This window comes from Coturnix japonica, chromosome 4 (assembly GCF_001577835.2).
Source record: "Coturnix japonica isolate 7356 chromosome 4, Coturnix japonica 2.1, whole genome shotgun sequence".
In the NCBI taxonomy this organism is placed as follows: domain Eukaryota; kingdom Metazoa; phylum Chordata; class Aves; order Galliformes; family Phasianidae; genus Coturnix; species Coturnix japonica.
Window position 1 is genome coordinate 30,425,561 of NC_029519.1, and position 23,897 is coordinate 30,449,457.

A 23,897-nucleotide genomic window follows, 5' to 3' on the forward strand; every position below is an offset into this window, starting at 1 on the left:
TGTCTTAAAAGCTGTTGGCGCATACTGCAACCAAACTGTTCTGGATGGTGTAGAAGAGGTATGAAAAGTATGCTCCCATCATATAGAAGTCTTCTGATGCAAAAAATGGTTCAGTTTTTTCTGAAGAGATATGGAATACTAACTTAGAAGATCACTTGTTCAGTTTGCTGAACAAGAGAACAATTGGTGTATATTGTTAAAATTACAATCTATCTGGAAAACTGACATTTATTCTTAATCATTATAGCTTTTTTGCTTGATATTTTGCTTTTTCTGGTCTGTGCACTTAAAGGTGTGTCACAGCAAGGAGCAGAAATCTGAAATGTGCTCACTCTCACCAGAATGGAAAGTTTTATCTATTAGATGATGCCTGATTCCTCCCATCTTGACCTAATTCTAACTGAATCAGTCTCACAGTACTCTTCTCTTTTAACTGGAGAGTATTCCTCTTCACGTTCTGTTGTGCATTCTCATCTGCTGCTATACCTTTTCATAAAGAGGGCTGCATTTTCACTGTAAATAAAGCAGTATTTGAGTGTTTATTGCTCCCCAGGCTAGAAAATGTCTCATAAAAGTTCCATGCCATTGTTTACAGATACATAATGGGGTATGCAGTGTGGGTTTTTTTAAACTAACTTCTCTGTTGGTCTGAAAGTCAACGTATGAAACAGAATGATTTCAATGATACATACTAGTCTGACTACATTATTTTGCCTGACAGTCTTTTTAACATAAATATGTACATTTCTAGTTTTATCAGCAGGCAATTGGCCCGATTCTTCTTTATTAATCTTTTCAACACATGGGACTATTTGTGTAATAAGGCATTAATTAATATAAGTTGGGAGTAACAGAAAAAGCTCCTATCTTTTTCTAAGGTTATAGGCCCCCTCTGCTTTCCTAATTAAAAACTGACTCTTTTATCATCCTTACTAACAACACTGTGAAACTTGGGCCTATTGGTTCTAAACAAAAGATTGTGTTTGCCTTGCTTGAAATTTTTCAGAGCTTATCCCAAATGCAGACAGATGATGAAAGATAAAGATAGCAATGATAAAAACATATGCCTAACAGTGTGCACAGAAGGGAAAAAAAAAAAAAAAGAGAGAGAGGAAATGTAACAATATTTTTACAATATTTTTAGAATCATTATGAAGGATATTTCATGGTCAACGCATGCTTGTAGTCAGTGTAGACATGACAAAAAGCATTTTCATCTTGTTTGTAGACTGAGTTTGAACTAAAACCTAAACTTTTTATGCCTGTCTTAGCAGGTTAAAAAGGGGCAAAGGAACTGGTTTAAACGAGAAGAAAATATTCTTTTAGACTTCACTTTTTTTCTGTCTTTGATCTTTGGAAAGCTCAGGTGGTATGCAATGTACCTGAGTGAGCAGAGGGGGTGGAGCCAGGATCCACCCCTTCCCAGACCTTATTTAAGGGTTAGCAGTGGAGGTAGGGGTGTCTTGCTGGAGATTCCTGTGTACTTGAGGCCTTCTAAGGGTAAGCAGATTTTTTTTATTTTTTATTTTTTATTTTTGTGGCTGTTGCATTTAAGCATATTCTTGCTTGCTGCAGCCTAGAACTCTGCTATCGTTGTTGCATTTTCCATTGTGCCACGGCACTACACAGATGTAAAGGGAAACTTTAAAAAACTGAAATGCTAGACTGAACAATTCTGAAGGCTGTTTTTATATTCAGTATTATTTTAAAGCATTTTTTTCAATTTAAGGTCCTTGATTTTATTCCAGGTTCTGTGGAGGGCAGCTCTACTTATTACAGACTCTTATTCTCTACTTCATTGTAAAACTTATTTCATCCATGTACCTTTTAAGGCTGTTGCTCTTTTAAGTTCATTGACATGCCTATGATCTAGTCACGTGAACATTCCTTCACATTTTTTCATACTGTGTATGAGAGTTTACGTGTATTTACCTTGCAAGAGTGGGAGCTAAATTATTGTCTCATCTTTAAAAATTGAAACCCTTAGAATTTTCTACTTATTACTAAATGAGACATAAGATTCTGTTTTATGGTTTTCTACGCATCATCAGACCAAATGTATTTATATAGTATAGCAAAACAATGTTGTTCCTTGTATCAGTGAAGTTTTGTAGTAAGTAGCCTGTAATTATCAGGTTAATATTCAAGGATTTGATCTTTCTGTTTTAAATTGCATACCAGGAGGGGACTGTATTTTTTTTTTTTTTTTTTATGAATACATTTGTGTCTGTAGTCTTGAATTGCAGCCAAGTCTGTGTGAAAAATATTACTTGTGCAGCAGTTCTGAATGTTCTTCTTCACACTTACCATTATGCAAGCATTTTCCCTCTTTAATATCTACTGCCCTGCAGTTCTATTTCCTTTAGATGATGCTATTTCTGGTTCAGTTTATGCTAGAAAATATTCCTTCTACCTCCTGTCAGCTACTCATACTAAATTAAGTAGTTGCTATCCTTATCTGATGAATGATATTGTACTTTAACCAATGCTGTTAAGGATTGGGAAGACTTATAGTTTAGCTGCTTGAAAATATTAAGTCTTCCAACATTGATATAAGCATTTGAGGTATGAATTTTGTAAGTGGTCTCTTTAAGATTATTTGATGCTTAATCACTTCAAAAACCTTTACACAAGTGGTTGTAAGACTTTTGGAGGGTGCCTGTATTATACCATAACAGCTCAAGAGAAATTGCCATTAATTAACGATGAAATAATCTCTGTTCTTTCTGGCTGGATTATAATTAAATCCTAGAATTCCTTTTGACAAAAGAGGAAGATGAAAGCTAAGGTCAGCAACAAATGTAGTCATGAAGATGAAATGTGCTGTGTGGTGTTCTACATCAACTATGTGCCAGATCTACGTAGGATGTGAACATAACAATGTTAGAGAAGACTTCTGCCATAAATTACTTTTTTAGTATTAAAAAAACAAACGAACAAAAGTGGGGTAATGCTGGGTTACTCATGTAAGACAGGTATTGTTTTGCAGGTTTGTGTGCTTTTCATAGTGCCTAATTCAAGGCACTTGGAGGCAGGTGCCTGCGTTAGGAGAATTTCTGGAATTGCTCATGATTATTTCAAGAAAAAACATTCCTGCCACCCAGGGGGTGACTTAGGGCAGGGATTCAACACAAGTGACTGAATGATTCTTCTGAAGAGGCCCTTTTTCCTAGCTGGTACACAGGAAACAGATGGCAACTAGCTGCCTAATTTATTGCATAAACGGCAAAAAAGAGAGTTGTAATTGCCAGGAATAAAAATCAAATCAGGGTACATATAGGAGTCTGTCATAGGTCAAATGCAGAATTAAGCACTTAATGCCGGAACTAAAATTCTTAAAATGTCTGTTAATGTGTGATCCAGATTTTAGGCTTTCTATTTTTTTTCAGCTGTGCCAAGGCACGTCTGGAGATGCTTCTGATTTGGTTATGCTGGATAGGCAGTGTGTGTCATATCTCAGTGTAATCACAGTACAGAAAATATTTTCTCCCTTGTGAAATTTAATTTTCCTCTATTTCCTTGTGAAGAACATTATTAAAGATTTCAAAGGTTAAAACAATGGTTAAAAGGCCCACTCAGGATTAAGAGTTCATATACAAGTGGAGGAAATTTTAATCTTTTACAGTTAGAAATTAACATTCTGATTGTCATGGATTACGCAGCAACAGAAGAAGAAAAATTGTATGATTGCCTCAGACAAAAACAAGCTAGGAAGATTCTAAAGATTTTTAAACTTGTTTTAATTTAGAATAGGAGGAAAAAGTATGATTGGGCTGCATGAACTGGGGAACTGGTAGTGCAAGCACCAGGAAATCTAGCTGATTCCACCACTGCAGCACAGGTTTGAAACTCCTGGTGAAAGTAAGCAAAGCCAAGATTATGTTATCACAAAGTTTTGTCTTTTTTTTTTTTTTTTTTTTTTGCTTTAGTTCTAAGAGACAACTAGAAGTCGTCTTAACAGAACCAAGATGGATTGTATTAATCAGTGGCAAAGGAAGAGGTAAGTTGAAACCAACATCTTGATTTCTCTATTTTAATAAATGTCTGGATTTCTTTAGTGCTCGGACTGGACAGGTTTGAATGAGTGTCTATAGAGAGTACATCAATAGATGTATATTCAGCAACACTGTTGTAAGACTGGCCAGTAATCATAGCCTACATTAATTCCAGAAAGTACACACAAGTATTTCTTGGCTCCATTTTGAAAGCAGCATTTGGAAAGTTATTTGCGCTAATCCTGTAACAATAACAGGATTTGTATTTTTAACCTAAGCATAGCTTTGAAAATGTAACTGTAAGTGTCTAATGCAACAGTCACAGTAATCCCTGACCTCTTAACCTCTGTGAAAAGGGAGCAATATTGCAGAGGTATTTGCTGCTAAACTAGAAAAAATATTCTGTTCCCTTTAGGACTCTTATATGAGCAGTCTCTTTTTTTCCCCTAGAGGGATGTAATATTATAAGAAAAATGAAGGAGAAGGAAGAGATGTCGAAAGAATCCAAATCTCCTTGCATGTCTTTAAATCCCAAGCTTCTTTCCCAGAAATAACCTGTGATGAAGAGTGGTGACTTTGAGTACTGAATAATTTAAACTGACACCATAGAATTATAGAAGGGCTTAAGTTGGAGAGGACCTTAAAGATCATCCAGCTCCAGCCCCCTTCCATGGGCAGGATTGGCACCCACTAGATCAGTCTTCCTGGATCACATCCAACCTGGCCTTGAGTTTCTCCAGGGATGGGGCACCCGCAGCCTCTGTGGGCAACCTGTGCAAGTGCTTCACCGCTTTTTGAATAAAAAATTTCCACCTAATATTTAACTTAAGTCTCCCCCTCTTTCAGTTTAAAGCCATTTCCCCTTGTCCTATCACTATCAGACTGTGTAAATAGTTGATCTCCCTCTTGCTTGTAAACTCACTTCAGATATTGCAAAACCACAGTGAGGTCTCGCAGAATCACAGAATTGTTTGGGTTGCAAGGGACCTCAAGGATCATGAATCTCCCACCTCCCAAGATATTGAATAACTTTTCAGATATTCCTCCATACTTCTCAGTTAAAAGAAGTGAGAAATAATTTCCAAGACAGAAGGGCTTTACAGGAAAGAAAAGAAATGTTATATGTGAGTGAGGCTTCAAAAAGTAATGGAACTGCTTAAAAGAACCAAAAGGTGGCAGTACTCCATGCATTGCTGAATTGCAAGTGCCCTCAGAGCTGACTCTGTCTCTTAATATGGTCTCACATGGCATGTTGATAAATAATGGAAGTTATACTTGTACCTTAATTGATGTCAGGTGAACTGAAGTAAAATTTAACAGGACTGAGATTTACTTGATCCTTTTACTGAAGAAAAAATCTTGGATGCAGGTCTAAATACATTGTATCTAGAGAAGAATCTCCAAGGCACAATTCAAACAGGTTGCTTTTATGCTTTAAGCAGTCACTTCTAACAGAAGTTGCAGGTGTTAAGATGGAAGTAGCTGTGTTTTATCTCCTGTGACAGTTATCCTCCTGTTTGTTCATCAGACCAAATCCAGCCAATAATTGATTCCCTTTTTCCGATTTCACATAACTGAAGGATCCTTGCTGTAAACAGGGGATGGTTATAGCATATGGTGATGTATATTATTCAGTAATTCTAAATGTATGCAATATGTTTATTAGTAACTGTTCTTGCAGTGATAGGGTTGTATGTGTGGCACTGCTTTGTGGTGCTCTGACCATAACTGGGTCTCTGACTGTTACATTACTTTTTCTCTGATCCTTCTTCCTTTGGCCTCTCCACAGGGTTGGGACTGTTATCCTTGCAGTTGTCTTGCTTTCACATTCTCTTCTTTCCCCACTGCCAGTAACATTGCTGCTTTTTCCTAGTAAGGGACCAGAAGAGAAGTGAGCCCCCACACATTCAGTGCCAGTAGAGGTCTATGTGTTAGAGATGGCAGGTAGAGATCAACAGCTCATTGAAGGGACAGAGGAAGGGGAAGATGGCTTTCTCTGTTAAAGTCCTGTATTGATCTTAGACCAAAAATACGAGTTTTTAGCTATACCACAGGTCACTTGCTACTATAAATATTAAGGAAGATACCCATTGTATTCCTCACTACTACTACTATTCCTCTTGCAGACATGCTGCTTTCATTACTGTGGAGGTGGGCTTCTTACCGGGGACTGCGTAACTTTGGTACACCTTTAGGATGAAGTGGAGTGATGTGTTTCAATCCAAAGTAATCTAGCAGTACACCATTACTGAAACAAAGTTTCTCCCTGCTGACCCATTAAAAATAAACAGCTTTCTGTCAGTTTTGTGAGCTGAATCGGCTTGCTATGTTTTTCTGTGTGCATGCATGTAGATCTGAAGTGGTACTCAGTGCAAAGCATTAGTGGTGAGAGACCTGTGGCTGGGAATGAGCAGGAAGGAGAAAACAGGATCTCACCCCTTTTGGTCACATACTGGCTTGAACCATCATGAACCCTTAACAAGTATTTCTGCCTTCAGATTCAGAAATGTTCACCCCAAAATATTTCATTGATGAAATAATCAGCTACATATTTAGGCTGGAAATTTAGTTGGCTGTTTCCCTGTATTTGTTTCTATTTTCTGTATGTTGTGCATTAATGTGGTACTTGGTATTATGAGCACTATTAACTGTGTCCTGATTTATTTATTTCTGACTCTGTGAAATGCTGTTACTGACTTGCTTGGGTAGCAACCATGTCCTTTACTAGCAAAGTACCTCCTACGGTACTGGGGGGTAACTGAGGGAGAGTGTTCAGGGTGTGCTTGCATTATAAATGCAGAGAAGAAGCAACTGTCACCAGCCATTATTTTTCTGTCTGACAACATTTTTCACCACTGGTTTTCTAACATGGAAAAATCCACAAAATCATCATTTCTATTGATCTAGCTTATCAGGTGTCAAGGAAGACCTTTAGATGATCAGCAGGCTCAAACTAGTTAATCACCAGAGCGACTCTCTGCAGTACATTTAGCTCATATAAATGAGGCAATTGTTTGCTAATCAGTCACAGCTGATTTCCTCATTCTTGGCTGAGATCAACAACTTCCTTTTCCTAATCCCTGAGATATTTATTTATTCAAAGAGAACTTTCTACTCTTTTTTAATATAGGGAATAGTTTGATATTGCCCTGTCATAATTTGCATGTACACTTTCGTGTAGCCTTAATGCAAGCTTTTGTTCTCTTTATGCTTCCTTGCATAGAGGTAGTTACCTTATTTTTCAAGTACAAATCTTCACTGAAGACCTATTGCCTTTAGTAGAAGGGAGTAGTACTGGTACAAACCTTATTATTATTTTAGTTATAGCATGAGTACGATCAAATTTTATGCTGAAGAGGTACCAAATACATACAATGAAATGAGAAATACTTTTGGTCACTTAAAGTTCCTGCTTAACTTCCCAATATAGCAATGGAAGAAGCTAAGCCTGTATGTACTCAAAACTGTTGAACTCCCTTAGACATGAATCCTGATAATTATGCACAGAAGTAAACAAAATACAAAACATGGATGAAGATCCCTTCTACTCTGTTGTAACTTGCTGAATTAATATCCACAGCTACAAGATCCCGTAAGAGTTTGAAGTTGATGATGTATCTTTAAGATGAATTATTTCTATAAGGAGTTCTGAAATATTATAATTTAAACAAGACTAGTCTTATCAATGATCCATTAAGATCACTTACAATAAGTATGTTTTTATCTTAATGCGCTCTTCAGAAATCTGACAATTGTGCTGTTTTACTAGAAGTCTGCTTTTCTTTCTATCAGCAATGAGCATTCAGGAAAGCTATCAAATATTTAACAAAGCTTGAAGAATAAAAAGTGAAAGTCATATGGACATCAGCAATTATTAAGGAAGATAGTCCCAGTTTGATCATTTCGTACATGAAAATATAGAATTTGCTGTATTTTTCTGGACAGACAGGGAAATCTTTGTCAGCTTTTCTGAATTAGTTTAGGGAAGCATCTCAAAAGGTGGGCTGGAATATTAAAGGCCGTTTTTAATGGTCCGTAGAGTTGTCCCTTGTGTGTGCTTGGAGGCACAAAGATAGTTGGGAAATCACTCTGTGATGAATCTTCTGAATTATTCGCAGCTAAATCAGGCACAGAGCTGGTGAAAGTGTGCAGGATGTGTTAGCAATTCTCCTCTAAGCCATGCTTATAAGTAAATAATATTAATCCCTTCAGAGCAATGTACAACCAAATTATTAAAGCTTGTTCCTCAAGAAACTTAGACCATAGTGCTTAATAAAAATGTCATGTTCCTTGAGTTATTAGTTCCTCTCTCACTGCTGAAAATAGTTTTGAGCTTTTTCCTACTTTATCCAGTAATTTGTGTTTTGTGTGGAAAATGCAGCCATAATGCATTACTTCTGCTGTTACTTCAGCTGGTGAAGGACAAAGCAGTAGCAATAAAGACTGCAGGAAATGCTTCAATATATGAAGTTTTATGAATAGCTAAGACTCTATAATTTATCTGTTATGGTGCTTAAAATGTGTGAGTTACTGAAAGACTGAATAATTATATTAATGTCAGGTTTTACAGTTTAGTTTAAAAACATAAATGTTCTAATACACTTAATTTCTCTAGGAAATCTCAATTATATTTTTAAGTTGCCTCTATTGGGTTGCAGGGGGGAAAAATACCTTCAAAAACAAGGCTAGTTTCTCACTTGGCTGAAATCAACATACTTTTTTGCAAACTAGCGGAACTAGTTTCCAAACAGTGGAACAGCAGAGAATCTAGCCTACAGGTGTTAATCACATGCACAATGAAATGAATCTATCCCTATACATTTTCAGTGGTGATTTTACATTTTTCTATGTGGCTAATGCAGGAATTGCTAAGGTAGTAAGTAAATTAGATCTGTGGATATACATATAACATTTTAATGTGCAAAATAGGCATGTTATTGAAGTATTAAGAGGCAGTAAACAAGCAGATTCAGTGAGATACTTCAGCTGCACTATTTTTGCAGATTTCCATTTTAATGACGCTTCCTTCAGTAATTACCAAATTGTTTATGTAGGTCATTGTTTTATGTGTCTGGTCAGCAAATTATGTTAGGTAGCTTTCATTAACACATGCCCTTTGATTTAATAAATATTGATGTGCTTCTCAAGAGATCAGTATTTCATTATTTTTAATTTAAAGATGATCAATTCCTGATATATATTTTGTTTAGATTTTTAACATGTTTTTCTGTTCAAGTGTCTTCTATTTCAATGAATGATTTATGGTAGTAAGAGAAAATTAATTTAGACTATATATTGACAGGACAGTATTTCGTGTTCCTATCATACAGATACATCTGAGCATATCCCATTTGTAGAAAAGTTCTGAATACTTTTGATTAAAATAAAGTTAAAATTCTTACTAATGATCTGCTGAAACAAAAAAGCATTTTCAGCAAGCTGTAATATGTAGACCTATGTTCAACAAAGCCCTAAAGTACACATCTAAGTGTAAGCACAGATAATTTTATTCCGCTGTGGAAATCTTGTATTTGATTTTGCATAGTCAGACTTTGTAGAATTAGGGCATTGGCACTGTGCATTCCCATGGAAATCGACATTAGGATTCATCCTAGCTTTTACAAAAGCAACATTCTCTCAGATGTGACTTCATACATCTGTGTGCTTGCTGCACGTATGAACTGTAATTCATGAAAATAAACCAGGACTTAACCCAAGCACTAAGGCTTCTCATGTACTCAGGACTAATGTGATTTTACTACTAGTGTAAGAAGTTGTAAATTTAGAGATGACATCTTGTATTTATGAAAACATTTTATACATTTATAAGGAATACAGTTTCATATAATTTTTCATCATGTCTACTTTTACCACAGTGGTATCTTGGCATCTTTTAGCTTCTTTAGTTGTCATTTATTTCTGCTTTGCCAATGTTCTTATGATCTGCACTGGATTTTCCTTGTAATACTGTTTCACAGGAGGCAGTGAACAGCTGCAGTCCTGTCATGGTTTTGAAGAAATCTCAGCACCAAGAGATTGTACCTAATATATCTGTGGAAGTGACTGCACTTGAGTCTTAGTCTGCTTTGAAACTGCTTTGAAAGCAGAGAATAAGTTATCATAGCTTCCTCTGCTTCCATTTTCTGATGACTTGCAGTTTTTGTGGCCAATTCTCCATGCTCCCAGGTTGCAGAGAGCATGACTGTCACAAGCCCTTCTATGGTGTGGAAAGGTAGATCTCTAGTACATCTTCCAGTTTAAACTTTAGAATTGTGTAATCATCACAATATGGCTCTAGATACAATATTGCTTTTGGTCTTAGGCCCTTTAGAAAAAAACAGCCTTTGCAGCTTCTTCCACATGACCACCTCCTCCTTGTGTTCATCAGGTAGTACAGTTGGTCCAAGGTGCTATAATAAATATTTGAACAGCCTTTGCTCAGCACAGCATTTGTTTATCAAAGAATGGTATGATACATATTCAAGTGATGAAACAAAGTTGCTTTGGAAAACTATGCAGAAGTCCACTGTTGAAAATAATTTTGCTTCTAGATGTTCTACTGTTCTATCATACAAGTCTTGTTATACATAGAAAATATTGTTCCTAAGTTTTACACAGAATCACAAGGTTGGAAAGGACCTATAAGATCATCTAGTCCAACTGTCCTCCCTCCACCATGCCTACAGAAAACTCCTAGCTCCCTATCCAGACTCTGTGTTTTTTGGTATTTGGTTTGTTTATTAGCTTAGCCAGGAGAATTGTATGCAGTCTGGCAGAGTGTAAATCTTCTGGACCCCAATTTTGGCATGATCTAATTCTAATTAAGTCTTGTTTTGTAACATAGCAGCTACTAAAAATGCTTGTGCTGTTTGGCTGAGTGAGAAGAGATGCAAGGCTTGCTACCTACAAGTGAATCTTAAGCATGTCTATTGTATTCACCAGAGAGAGTGTAATTTAGACACTGACTTTTCAAAAGAATTTGATGTGTTGATCTCATACGCCTCAGAATTTCTGGGCTGTTCCAGAACAGCTTCAGAAGCAGCAGTTTGAGGATTTCAAGGCAATTTCAGAATTTTCACCTTTAAGCTTCAGTGCACAAATCAATCCTTCAGAATGAAAGTACTTGGAGATGTTAGAGTAGGCCAGTTCTTTATACTTGCCTACCTTATGCACAGAAGGAAGAATAGCATTAAACAAAGTATACTGTAGGTAGGAGAAGCAGAGGGACTGATTGTGATAATTCAGTGACAAAGCACAATAATCTGTCATTACATTTCTATTTATCTCCATAACTGTGGAAATCTGCAGTTAGTTCTGTAATGGACGGGAGAAGGCTTTTTGAATTCAGATGGAATGAAAATACTTTGGATTTACCAGTGAGATGCATAGGGTTTGGAAGAGGCACATGAATACACTGTTGTTGGTTTTTGTATCCTAAAATTCTACAAGATTTCAGACATAGCCTTCTGTAATGACTGTCCCTACTGAGATTTAATGGCCTAGGTTTGCATCTGTACGTGCAGAATCATCCTCCCTCATTCGCAGTAATCTAGAATAGTATCAATGTACTGTTGAGGCTCTGCTTTCAAACAGTTTCCGTCTTCTGGACTGACAGTGAACATGAAGCCTTGAAGTTAGGGGCTGAAAAGCTGTGCATCTGCAAATGCAGGGGTCCTAGGTGTGGGCCAAAAGATGTCTTTTGGCTGTGGCATCACTTGAGTTGAAGAAGTTAGTATGTATTCAGTAAAACTCATGTGAAAATGTGGTAGACAAAGCAAAAAGCATAATATATGCAGGCATGTAGCTATGGAAAATAAGAATCACTGCTTTCGAAGTCATACTTTCTACTGAGCATTGTGATATTTCCAGTGTGTTTGAGTTTTCCAGACTAAAAATAGTCTGTGTGTGAAGTAATGCATGTTTGAATGCAGATGTGCCTTCTTTAAAATTTGGTTGTGAACAGATCTTTTGTTTCCTGTCCTGAAGAAAGGACACAACCAGAACTGAAATTCTGCAGGGATGAGTGTTTTTGTTTGTTTTGTTTTAAATGAAACTGCTGCTGCTGTCAGAACCTGTTTGATAGTTTTCATGTATGAAGTTGTCTAAGTGATGGTTGCTTTCTAGTGTGATTTAGAAGAAAGATGGCTCTCAGGTTTTAGAGGAATGGAATTTTTAGAGATAAGCAGCTGTGAGTTGAAAAGCAGTGAAGGACATCTGAGAATGCTGGATAAAATAATCATAGTGAAGAATATGGCTGGACTAATTTATTTATAGTTTATATTAATGAAATCCTGGCAAGATCACCTTAATCTTATAATCTAATGTTGCTTTCATTCTGTATAGTATTAAGTCCACTTTTAAAAGGCTGTGTATATTTCATATCCTAGTGATAACATAATAGGAGCACATGGAAATCCTATAAAGGTTTGAGGAAAAAAAACTCTCACGAGAAGAAAAACAGATGCAAAGCTATAAGCTTGCACCTGGAAATCTTTCACACGGCAGTTCTGTGCGTTCCCAACCACCCCATAAGGACTGAAACAACACAAACAGCTGATAATGTGATTGTGAGGAATGTGTTGACCGTGGTGATGACAGGGTGATACATTAACCCCAGAGAGCATGAATGCACCTGTGAAATATTAGACTGTGCTTTTTTACTAGGAGATCATTTAAGTAATATTTAAGAGTGAGCTGTAAGATGGAAGGAGAGTGCAGTTAAAAGAGGCTGTGAAGAGGTGAAGGATAGACATTTGGGGAAAAGCAGAGCATGCTTGCAGAGCAATTTATTACAGAGCTTTGGAAGCTTACTCCTTTCTCATTAAGAACGGATCTCAATCCACATTTCCTGTGCAGGCAAGCCTCTATCAATGTAACTAATTAAATACACTGAAATTAGACAAGGAGAGTGCTCCTAGTTTACATTAAAAATACATAGTTTAACATGTAATTAGTGATTTATACTTGAAAAAGTGAAAGGGTAGGTTTCAGAAAGCTGATTTGATTGTGCTGACTGTACATTTCTAATTTGAGTTTGATTTTTAACTTGCCAAATGAAACAGAAAATGCGGCATGCATGGAAGACATTACAACTGAAATTATTGTTTGTTTGGTATTGTTTGCATTTCCTGACTTCTTGAAATGTTATCTTCAGTACTTAAAAATAAGTAATGCTTCCAATTATATTTAAAGAAAGCTCTGTATACCAGTGTTACTGTCTCTGAATGATTACTTTCCATTTTGGAGTTCCCTTGTGGTATGAAAGAAATAAGATTTTTCTAGTGAGTTTTTTGATGTTGTTTCTATTTTTATTTATTTGGTACTGTGTAATGCAGCCTTATGGAAAACTTGGCAAACATCAGGTTTGGTTGTAACAGACATAGGGGTCAGGAGGTTTTGTGGGGAAGATTCTACTCAGTCATGATGCTTTGTGTCTGAGAAATGCTGAAATACATTGGTCGGTTTGCTTCAATATTGTGTTGAAACTTGATGAGAATGTGTAATCTTATACAAAGGCTGATAAAAGGAGTAAAATGTTGACTGTATTAAATAGGGAGTGTTTTATGCAGGCTTGTGAACAGATGCTAGTTGTCATGTTTTAGCCAGAAACTATGAAATTAATGATAAGGTTTCCTGGGAAAACACTTCTGTGAGCGTTTGAGGAAAGCAGATCTGAGCTTAAAGTGTCCTCACAGTCAAATGGGTGAGAACTGATTTGGCCTTCCACCAAGGAAAAGTAGAGACTCTTCGCTGACAAGACCTGAAAGGAAAGGCAAGTGCTGAATAGAGTTTAATGTTGGAGCAAATAGCTGCAAGGAGCCCAGAGCTGAGCTCTGTGGTGTGACAAAAGATTCCAGGAGATGGAAACAGTAGGACACCTGGATATGCTTTTTTTTTTTTTTAATGATATATTACGTTTTCTTAATCTTTCTATTAGAATCAGTCTCAGGAAGTGACGAGTACCTGGAAAATGAATTAATATTTTGGAGGTCTCTCCAGCATTACGCTACCAGTGAAGTGGAGGAAATCGATACTAAGTATATTTAGGAGTACATTATGCTGAGTTATACTGACCTCATTAAACATTCCATTGATAAATGGCTACAATACAATGGGTAATGGGACAAAGTTTGAGCGCATGGCTGCTGAAGCTTCTTTTCACAGCAAAAGCATGAAGTTGCTTCTTTAGAACAGAGCTGGGTGAAGCTTATGTGGCATTCTGAAGAGGGTTATCCAGAAGGTCAGTTGCTGTCAGAGGAAGAAAATGGAATAAACTAATTGAAATCTGAGTGCACCAGGAACTTAGTAAATGTCAGGCTTCTCAAGCAGCCTTCAGAAATGTGCTAAAATGGCCCTGGTCACACAGCAGAATGCTGGAAGGGAAAGTCAGTGAAAGGCTTTCTGAGATTCATCTGACTTATGCTTCATACTGAAGAAATGTCTGGCTTCGAGTGATGCCGGAGGATGCTGGACTCTGCTGCCTGCAAGCGTTACAACTTTCTGCAGAACTGCAAGCTGCCTTGCAGTTCGAGGAACTGGAGCTGCCTAGCAGTTCCAGAGGGCAACATCCTATGGCTCAGAGAAACGCAGTGACTGTTTAAAAGAGGGAAATGAGAGGTGTAAAGGACTGGTAACACTAAGAGATCTAAATTAAATGAAAATGGTTATTTAGGTTATTTGACTCTAGTATTTATTCACTTAAAGCTGTCCTGACTGGATGGGGATGATTGTCAGAAATAGGACATGACTACTGATACTGGCATGTAATGGTTCCAAGTAAAACATTCCAGAGGAATCTAGGCTTACAGTAGAAATACTGGTGGGTTAAAATTCTAGAAAGAAGAAACTTCAGAGAAAATGTCTTGATTCATTTTGAGTGAGTAAACTACAAGCCAGAGGAAGATCTGTTAAATCTAGTGTCACCACTGGCTTGTTTTACTCCAGTTAATTAGGCATATGCTGCTTTTACATTAGCTTTCACAAAATTTATGGTTTTCAGTAATTTTTTTTAATTGTTGTTTTAAGTGACACTTGAAGTTGAGACATCTGAAAAAGCCAGTTTGCCTGCCTGGAATAGTATTTACCCCAGCAGAACAAGGAAGTGGTAATCTGTAAACTAAGGGGTAGCCACAAATACCTGTGGGACAGTCAGCCTGCAGTGTCTTGTGTAATCTTACTGAGGAAAATTTAATCCCTTAGGGTAGGGAACTCAAAGTTGTCTGTTTGCCATGAGATTTCTTGGTTTGTTAGGTCAGATTGACTTGACAAGGCTCTGTACTTCCTGGATTAATTATGATTTGAAAAACTTTGCACTGTGATGTTCTAATAATCTATCTGATTCAACCTATTTGAAAGGCACATATGTGACAATAAAATGAATACTCCAAGGCTCGTTTCTTTAGGAAGTGAGAATAAGAGTGTAAAATCTCCTAATGTCTGTGCATCTCCTAACAACCTTTAAATCCATTGGTTATTTTAAACCAAAGCTGATGAAGGAGATCAGTCTTTAAGATGCATCTTAAAGATGACATCTATGAGCTTCGTGAAAATGCAATCCATTTTGCCTAACTGCCTGCCTATCAGAGCTCTTGTTGAGGAAAATGCGATAGCGTTGGTTCAATTCTCATTAGTTGTTAGGTAGTCTGTAGGTGGCAGCATGGTATGAACGGCCTGATTATTTCTGTCAGATTATTGTTTTTGTAGACACAGGAGATCCCAGTTGTTAGTTTTAAAGCTATAGGGAATCACTCTTCTAATTCTGCTGCTGATCTTTTAAATCAATTGCACTTGAGGCACTAGAAAAAGAAACCACGAATGTGATTAATATTTGTAATGAAGCAGTTGACACCTAGTAACCCATTCACTTCAATACTGCTTGCTAAAAATACTTAAAAACTTAAAGGTAAAAGTGAAAATCAATTTTGAATACATACATTTAGATACTGGTTTCCACGTCAGAATAAACTCATTAGTATTGATTGATCTATTCCCTTCCAAAGAAGTAATCAAATGGTAACATTGTTAAAGACAATGAACTACTTAGCATGATACTAAGTGTCAAAAGGCCAGATCTTCTCTTGAGAGTGGAGAATCACTTTTGTGGTTATGCTGGGGCTGATAATATGAGAAAGGCAGGAGGGAATTGTTCCAAAAGGAAGTGAGGTTTTGCTGGATCTGTAAGTCAGAGGAGCCTGCAGCCAAGCTGATCCAGCAGCTTTGCTTTAATAGGATGTGCAGAAAGGATGGGGAGAGTCTGGTCTATTTCAGTATTGTGCAGTAAAGAAAACTGAGACCAGCTGAACTAAAGCTTTTAACATATTCCTGACTTTTGTTAAGTTTTTAAAAATAAAAATGTTGTGATTTTTCCCCCCAAATATTAGAATTAATAATATGGTTAATTCCTAATAATCACAGTTATCCAGCTTTACGGTTCAGTTATTCACCAATATTCAGCTTGAAACAAACTTTAATGTTAAAATATATATTGACCATCAACTAAAAGGTGATGAATACATAGGTAGCCAATATTAGAAGACAAGCAGTAGTTGAAAAATGTACTTTCCTTGGTAGCGGTGCTTTCTGAAAATTTAGCTCTTGAATCCTGGAAACTTTTGACTCTGACAGTTAGAGTAACTTGGGATCTCTCTATGAGTACTTGTTTGGTCCTCCTGATAATAGAGATCATGCTTGTCAGTATGTGTCCTTTGCAGATGGTTCTGTTTGCTTACAGCTTGTCTCATGTTTTCTGTTAATCAGTTTGTGTTGGGGATAGAAAAATAAATAATGCCTTATTCCTTAAATCTTTGCAGATAGGATTTTACTAGAACAGTAGAGTAAACAGCTTCTCAACTTGCATACCGTGGCTTCTAAAGCTGGTTAAGCTGCTCTCCTACTTCTAACCTGTTTTGCCTTGAGCTGTATAAAATCTACTGATGCCAGAAAGGTTTATTTTTTTTATGGGGGCAGACTGGAAGCAGTTCTGTTAAAGCAAACAACAACAACAAAAAAAACCTTTTGAATGGATGAGGAAAAAAATGAATCATCATTTGTTTTGTAACTTCTTAAGGTGTTTCATGGCAACTGTATTTCAAGCTGATCTGCAATTTTCTTCATACCATTTTTGACATGTAAAGCAGTTTTTTTCTGACACATTTATCAAGGTTTCATGTTTGTGGAACTCTTTGGGCTCTGTTTTAGCAGTATATGCTGTTGTGTTTCTGAAGAAATGTCTCTGACAAACCAACAGAGGCTTACAGTTCCCTTCTTTAAGAAGTCAACCTGATGGAAGAAATTTCTATACATATTCTGGTGCTCCTCTCTGCTCCAGTATTGGAGGTCTTGTTTCTGAGCCCATCTGTGAAGCTTTCTGAGCAACAAGCCAGACTAAAACACTTTATGTATTGCATCATTTGTAATGTATCTGATCATTTAAAAAGAATAAAAAACATAAAGCAGTGACTGCAAGACTTTTTAAAAACTGCAAGTGCCTTTTGAAATATGCAAAGGAGCTGCTTTTGTGGACTGTTACTCACCAGCCTCTCATTTCTATGGTCAAACTTCTAAATTTTAGGCTGTAACATTCCAGGGCAATGCATAAAACATAGAAATGAAGCTTTCCACGTGCCTACATCTCTGTTCTCGTAGCAGCTTACTCTGCAGTTCAGGATTGCTTGTCAGTCTCATGCTGTTGCTCCAAGCATCAAGATTTATGTGGCCAAAGAACTGGTCTGAGTAGGCACAATCTGTGCAGGCTGCACAAAGGGTTGTTATAAAGTTTAGTTTCTCCTTTGCCTTTGTGATCTGCATCTAGCACCAAAACCTGGCCAGAAGCAAGAGTCTGTCTAACATGCCGTAGAAAACTTTTAAAACTTTTTCTGTTTAAAACACAATTTAAAAATAAGTAGAGCATCCCCTTTCTTGTGGTGTCCTCACTCTGGTTTCCTTAACCATTAATCTGTTCTTCTTCCTTTAGTATTGATAAAGATTTTAGGATGTGCATGGAAACAGCAGCAATGGAAAATCAGGTGGTAAGATCTTGGGCAAAGGAAGGTTTTAAGACTTCATGACTGCCCAAGTTCCTTAACTACTGGGTAAAAAGATATTTCTCCTGATATTGCTTTGCAAAGATAATTCCTTTATTGGAAGGAAAACTCAAATCATGTGTTTTGTTTTATAATGCTGTTTATTTTTTTCCTTAGGTTTGGCAAGGGAATAAAGACAAACACAAAACCACTTCTTATGATTGACTTAACTTGTGTACTTTTACTTTCGGACATGTAGCCTGACCAAAAAAATAAAAATTAAAAAAAATTAGCTTTATCAGTGAATACTCAATAATTCAGAATAAGGCCCTTCATAACAGTTTTAGGCTTATAAACTGGTAACCCACAGCAGCTATCACTGCATTAGATGGAAGCGATTTGCACAAGCATTTCTAATGATCAAACTATTTAAGGTCTAACTATGGGTACACATTATGAAGCCTCCAAACCAGGAAAGGCTACAGGTCTCTTGAAAGTGGAGATTTATGTCTGTATTTCGGTAACTAAATGTAGACTTAGGCACTGGTTGAATTGCCTTTTGAATTTACTTTTGAAATATGTCTTTCCTAAAGCTAGCAGCAGTGCTGCCACAGGAGGTAATGCTTCTGTCAACAACTTAAGCAACACAGCATAGGGAATTTTGTACGTAAAATACCAAGAGAACCTAGCTAAAGAAAACAAGAAAAAAAAAAAACAACCCAGCAACCTGGGGTGTTCTGTTCACATGTATGAGTAAGGAAATGGTTTTGGTCTATTTGAAAATGAGTATGTCAAAAATTAAGTCCTACTTTGCCACCACATTGTCACAGTCTGAACTACATCTTCAGAGCTGACTAAGCAGAGAAAGCACTGCTGCTCATTGCAGTACTAATGCCGCATAACTTGATAAGAGAAAATGTGTGAATTCTCACTACTTTTGCCGATGCTTTGTTTTTTTTCCTTGTGGTAAACATGGTGTCTAAGTTGTATGTTGCTGTAGATTTATGCCCAAGACTTCCATGATTTTTACTTTACACCATGAGAAGCTTATTTCCAAATACAGCTGTGTTCCTAGAGCTTTACCAAATCTTTTTGTGGGTTTTTTTAATTCCTTTTGCTCATAATGACTATGTGACTCTTAAGCTGTTCAGTCGATATCTCTCTCATGATTTCCTTGCTTTCTCTTACTAGCTGCGTGTCTGTAGGATCGGGGCTGTCTGTGCTGGTTGTCAGCTAAAAATAAAAGGACAAAGATGTGTTCTATAATGTGACTTTAAAACGATGCTTGAAATGAACTATAGATTGGCACAGGACCAGGGATGGAACTTTGAGGTTTCTCATATTGCCAATTTGTAACCATGTGGTTTTGTTCCTTCTTGTTACTGAGATAACTTACATCTTCTGATTTTTATTTATTTTTACTTTTGTTTTTTTTCAGACAAGGGTTTATAATATGGGGAATGGCAAAGCATGCTAAAGAACCATTTGGTGATTCTTGTCATCATTTGATATGGCAGAACTTGGAAGGTTTGACATGGCCTAGGTTTTAAGAACTAGGGGAAAAAAAAAAAGCAGGTGCTATTAGTATTTAGTTGCAGGTATGGATGTTTGTCTTAATTTTACAACTGGATGCTTGTGTTTTTACAATGCCCCCATCTTAGTGGCCTGATCAGATGGGATTTTCATGCGGCAGAATGAATTGGCTTTGACTTGCTTCTAAATTTGCTTCTAGTATTATAGGCTGTCTGATTTATAGGCATGGTGTAATAAATCAAGGAATGGACTGGGATTCAAGGAATTTTATTACTGGCTTTTCCTATGCAGGTTAACTGACCTTTTGTGTATCAAAAGTTGGGGCTGGAGAAGCAACTAGCAAAGATTGCTATAAAAGTGCATAGATATTTATTAAATAAATGAATGTTACTGTCAACTTCATTGTAGTGTTTCCAGCTGGAATTATTCCAGAGATCATAATACAAAAATTTTAATTCTGTTTCAGGCTGCTTCTCGTGCTTTGTGGCACTTAATGGTCTAAACCCATTCTGTCCATCCTTTCTCTGTCCCTCTCCTACTCTCTCTCTAAAAATTTCAGATTGAGGTGGCTCTTTTCCTGACCTTACAACTGACAGGAGACAGACCGGTGGAGTTTGTTTGCTTTCTAACAATGTCATATTAGGCACTTCTGTTTGTGCTTGTGTGTTTCAGATTAGTTTATCTGGTGCTTCTTCCATCAGTAGCTTATTTTTCCTGAAGTGACCTCTACAATGCAAGAGATTTATGATGTGTACCTTCTTTATGTCAGTGTTACTATGAAAGCTTGCTGCATCCAGGTCACAGGTAGAACAGAGTTTCTCAGAATGAGCCTTCAGTATTATCTTTTTACATATGCTCTCTCATATGTGAGATGAGGTTTTCTTTCTGTTTGAGGGTCAAAATGGAGACTTGTCTAAAAGCAGTCTGTGATAAATTGGAGGTTTACCTGGAAAGTATGTCAACGCTATGAACTTGAAAATATACACTGAATTAATTCTTTTTGGTTACCTCATCTTAAAAGCTGTTCTCAATAAACAAGAAAACAGTTTAGAAGTGATTTAATGAGAAAATCAGAGGAAAGCATAAAGCACCACATTTCTAAGTGTAATTTCTGTTATGAAGATAGATAAACTATGTAATATGTTTGGCACATTCTACTTCTTCTTGTTTGGAACTAGTAACAAATCTTAAAAGGAAAAAAAAGTTTTGTCTGGATTCTGGGGTTATTCTGTAAATGTGTGAATGTTGGCTTATACTTCACTCATAGATTGCATATTGGTGCTGTGTGTAGTTGGGGTTTTTTCTTTTATGGTCATGTTAGTATGACCAGTTTGATACAGGTTATGTGACTGGGCTCTTAGTGCTGTGTCATGACTTCACTGCCAGATGTTTTAGATGGCTAAATGAATGCTTGATGCACAAGATGCTTTATCTAGGAGTCCGCCTTGCTTTCAGGCGCTGCTGTGAAGATTTTAATGATGATATAAATGCCAAGAAAGCTCATTTGTTTTAGAGTTCCACATAATCGCAGACATTTTGGCAGCATTCACTTAGCACTGCTTATGTATGTGCTACCGTTTCTGACTGAAGAGCTAAAATTAGGGGCCTTCTAGATTACCCAGTTTCAGAGGAGAAACTGGGGATTTCTAGGGAAATTGAGCAGCATTAGTACAGCTAATGAGAAACATGTGCCAACCCTGGCTTTCTTCAGTACAGCACAGAAGCAGATAGTTTCGTAATTTGGAGTTTTAACATTCTTTCCATAAATACTCCATTTTGAGAATCCACTTGTTCTTAATCAGAATGAGCCAATGATCCAGACCTGGATTTCTTCTTGCTGTGGATTCTGAACTCTTTCCTCATAGATGAAGCTCTGGATGAAGAGTCATGTCCTCATTAAAACTCAACAGAAAAATCAATGTGCCTTTGTTTTAGAAGGAAGTGAGTGACTGTAAGTGCAGTCATAGTAAGATTTTCTGATCTTCCTGATCTAGTGAAGGGTAGTTAAGTCCACCATTTCCAGTTCTGATGCAGTTCAAAAGAATTGTGACACTTTTAGATCTTCCCAGTAACTATATCCAGAAAGATCGGCTCACAGAGGTGGTGTTTCCTCACAAAATGAATGGAGGATGTTACAGTTCAAGGCAACAGCTAGCTGTGTGTTGAACAAACTGTCCAAAACTGTAATTGCACTTTAAAAACCAGGAAACAGTAGATCTTCACCTACATAAAGATTTGTGTTGTGTTTTTACCTGGCAACTGCACTGTTGTTTGCTCACCTACCCCAGTTCTGGTGGGATGGGAGAGAGAATCAGGGAAAAAAGGTAGAACTTGTGGATTGAAATAAAAGCTACAAAAAGGAAGTGAGATACTACTGTAATTATAAATATATAAATACACACACACACACATATATATATATATATGTGACTCCAAAAGTAATGCTTCCTATTTATTGACATGGAAGCTGCAACAGATACAAAGAGCACAATATAGCAGTATTTAAGAGACCACATTCTCAGCTACAGAACACAGTTTAACACAGTCACCTCCATTGACTATGTATTTTCACCAGCAATGAAGACAAACCTGCATGCCATGCTTATAGAAATAGGCACCAGCAGAGCTGACTCACTGTTGCTGCAGCTACTGTTGAAACGTACCAGTGTGCTCACGTACACTATCTGAGTTCATAAACATTCAGCAAACACTGATGAATGTCAACAAGTGCAATTTTCTTCTGCATGGGGGGATTCAGTGACACACCTTTGCTTCATCTGTGCTTCCATGTCAGACACCATTCTGTCAGAGTGCCCCTCTGCTGCCATCTGTCACATGGCAACAAAATGTAATGGAATATTGATGGAAAGGTTCAGCCTCTACCGCCATACTACCAACAGCTGCTTCTGATGTCATGCCTAACTGACTTAATATTGCTTTCAGATATTATTTGGTGTCCCTCCCCACAGATCTGGTTTTCTCACCCCTAATACTGCTCTATCCCAGCTGCTGTGTGCTTAGATGTTTTCCCATGAAATGTAATTTCCTACTTCTCATCCTTTCTACTGCATATAGTCATTTTTATATGTGCAGCCTTTACTTACAAGTATGTCCAAGTTTGTGGTTTGCTATTTTATTATGTATAACTTCAAAAATTACCTTCAGGAAAGTTACATTCTTAAATATTTTTGTACTAGCAAATTTTGCAATTTACTTCTGTACTTACAGAACTTACAAAAAAAAAAAAAAAACAAAAAAAAAACACCTTAAAACATATTAAAAACTTAGAAAAGCAAGGGATAATAGCTTGTTACAGAGGCATTTGGGGCATCATCGTGTTTGTGTAGTCATACATTTTATGTGGCAGTTTATCATTAATGATCCCCAGGAGGGATCACCATGTGGAAGTCTACTAGTCTTTATTCTTTGGTGAAATTGCAGTTATGAAGTGGCAAAAAACCTGGCAGGTTTGAGCTTTCGCTCTTACTTGTTCTGTGATTATTTTGCCGTACTGATACATACGCCTTCCTCCAATGTTGCTATGCTGTATTTGAGGATTCTTTTTTTGTTGCTGCTTTTGCTAAAAGTAGAGTAGAATTGGGGTTCAGTCAATCAAGTAAATATATATTTTTTTCTGTTGTGAGATGTATTTTTGATGGCTTCACATATTATTTATCATGTAAAGATAGATTTGTGAACTCATTGTGCTCTTCATGTAGCCATGGTTCATTGGTAAGTCTTTATCAGTCTATTTAAAATTCTGGTGTCTGCCTTTCTCTGTGTTCTGGAGAATGATGGGTAAATTTACACACAGATGGGCCAACTAACAAAACTGAAACGCTAACCAAACTTTTCTAGCTTTACACGCATAAAACTGTGGCGAATGTAAATATACTTTGTGACATAAAGATGTGAGAAAGTGGCTCTTCATATAATGTAGGCTGTACTATATTTTTGTTTAAAAAAGAAGAAGTTTACAGGTGTTTACTTTCTGTGCAGTGGGGCTGCTTCTAGAGGCCATCTGACTAAAAGCCTACATCCTGCAATTCATAGTACTAGGGTATATGATAGACCATTGTTTACATGACTCCTTGTGTTTCATGACATGTATCCTCACATACAGATGTTTTTCATCACTGTCTGCTAATACTGAGTGCATGTTACAGTTCTCTATGCATTTTTGTGGCATTCTGTATGTTTAAACTACATTCAATTTGAATGGGAATGATTACGTATTTTGACTGAAGGAAATGAAACTCATCCCTGGGATACTTCTTGGTTTGCTTTCTTTTCTTATACAGTGGCATTTTACTATTCAAGGAAAAGGCACAAACCTTTCACCAGCTAA

At 36.9% G+C, this 23,897-nt stretch overlaps 1 protein-coding gene across 1 annotated transcript in view; it reads left to right on the forward strand.

Moving 5' to 3' along the window:
• Positions 1-23,897, forward strand: part of JADE1 (jade family PHD finger 1) — a 125,873-nt gene that overhangs the window by 24,238 nt on the left and 77,738 nt on the right. Inside the window, exon 3 of the mRNA XM_015861230.2 lies at positions 3,930-4,000. The gene's annotated coding sequence lies outside the window, so the exon portion shown is untranslated. The remainder of the gene's footprint in view (positions 1-3,929; positions 4,001-23,897) is intronic.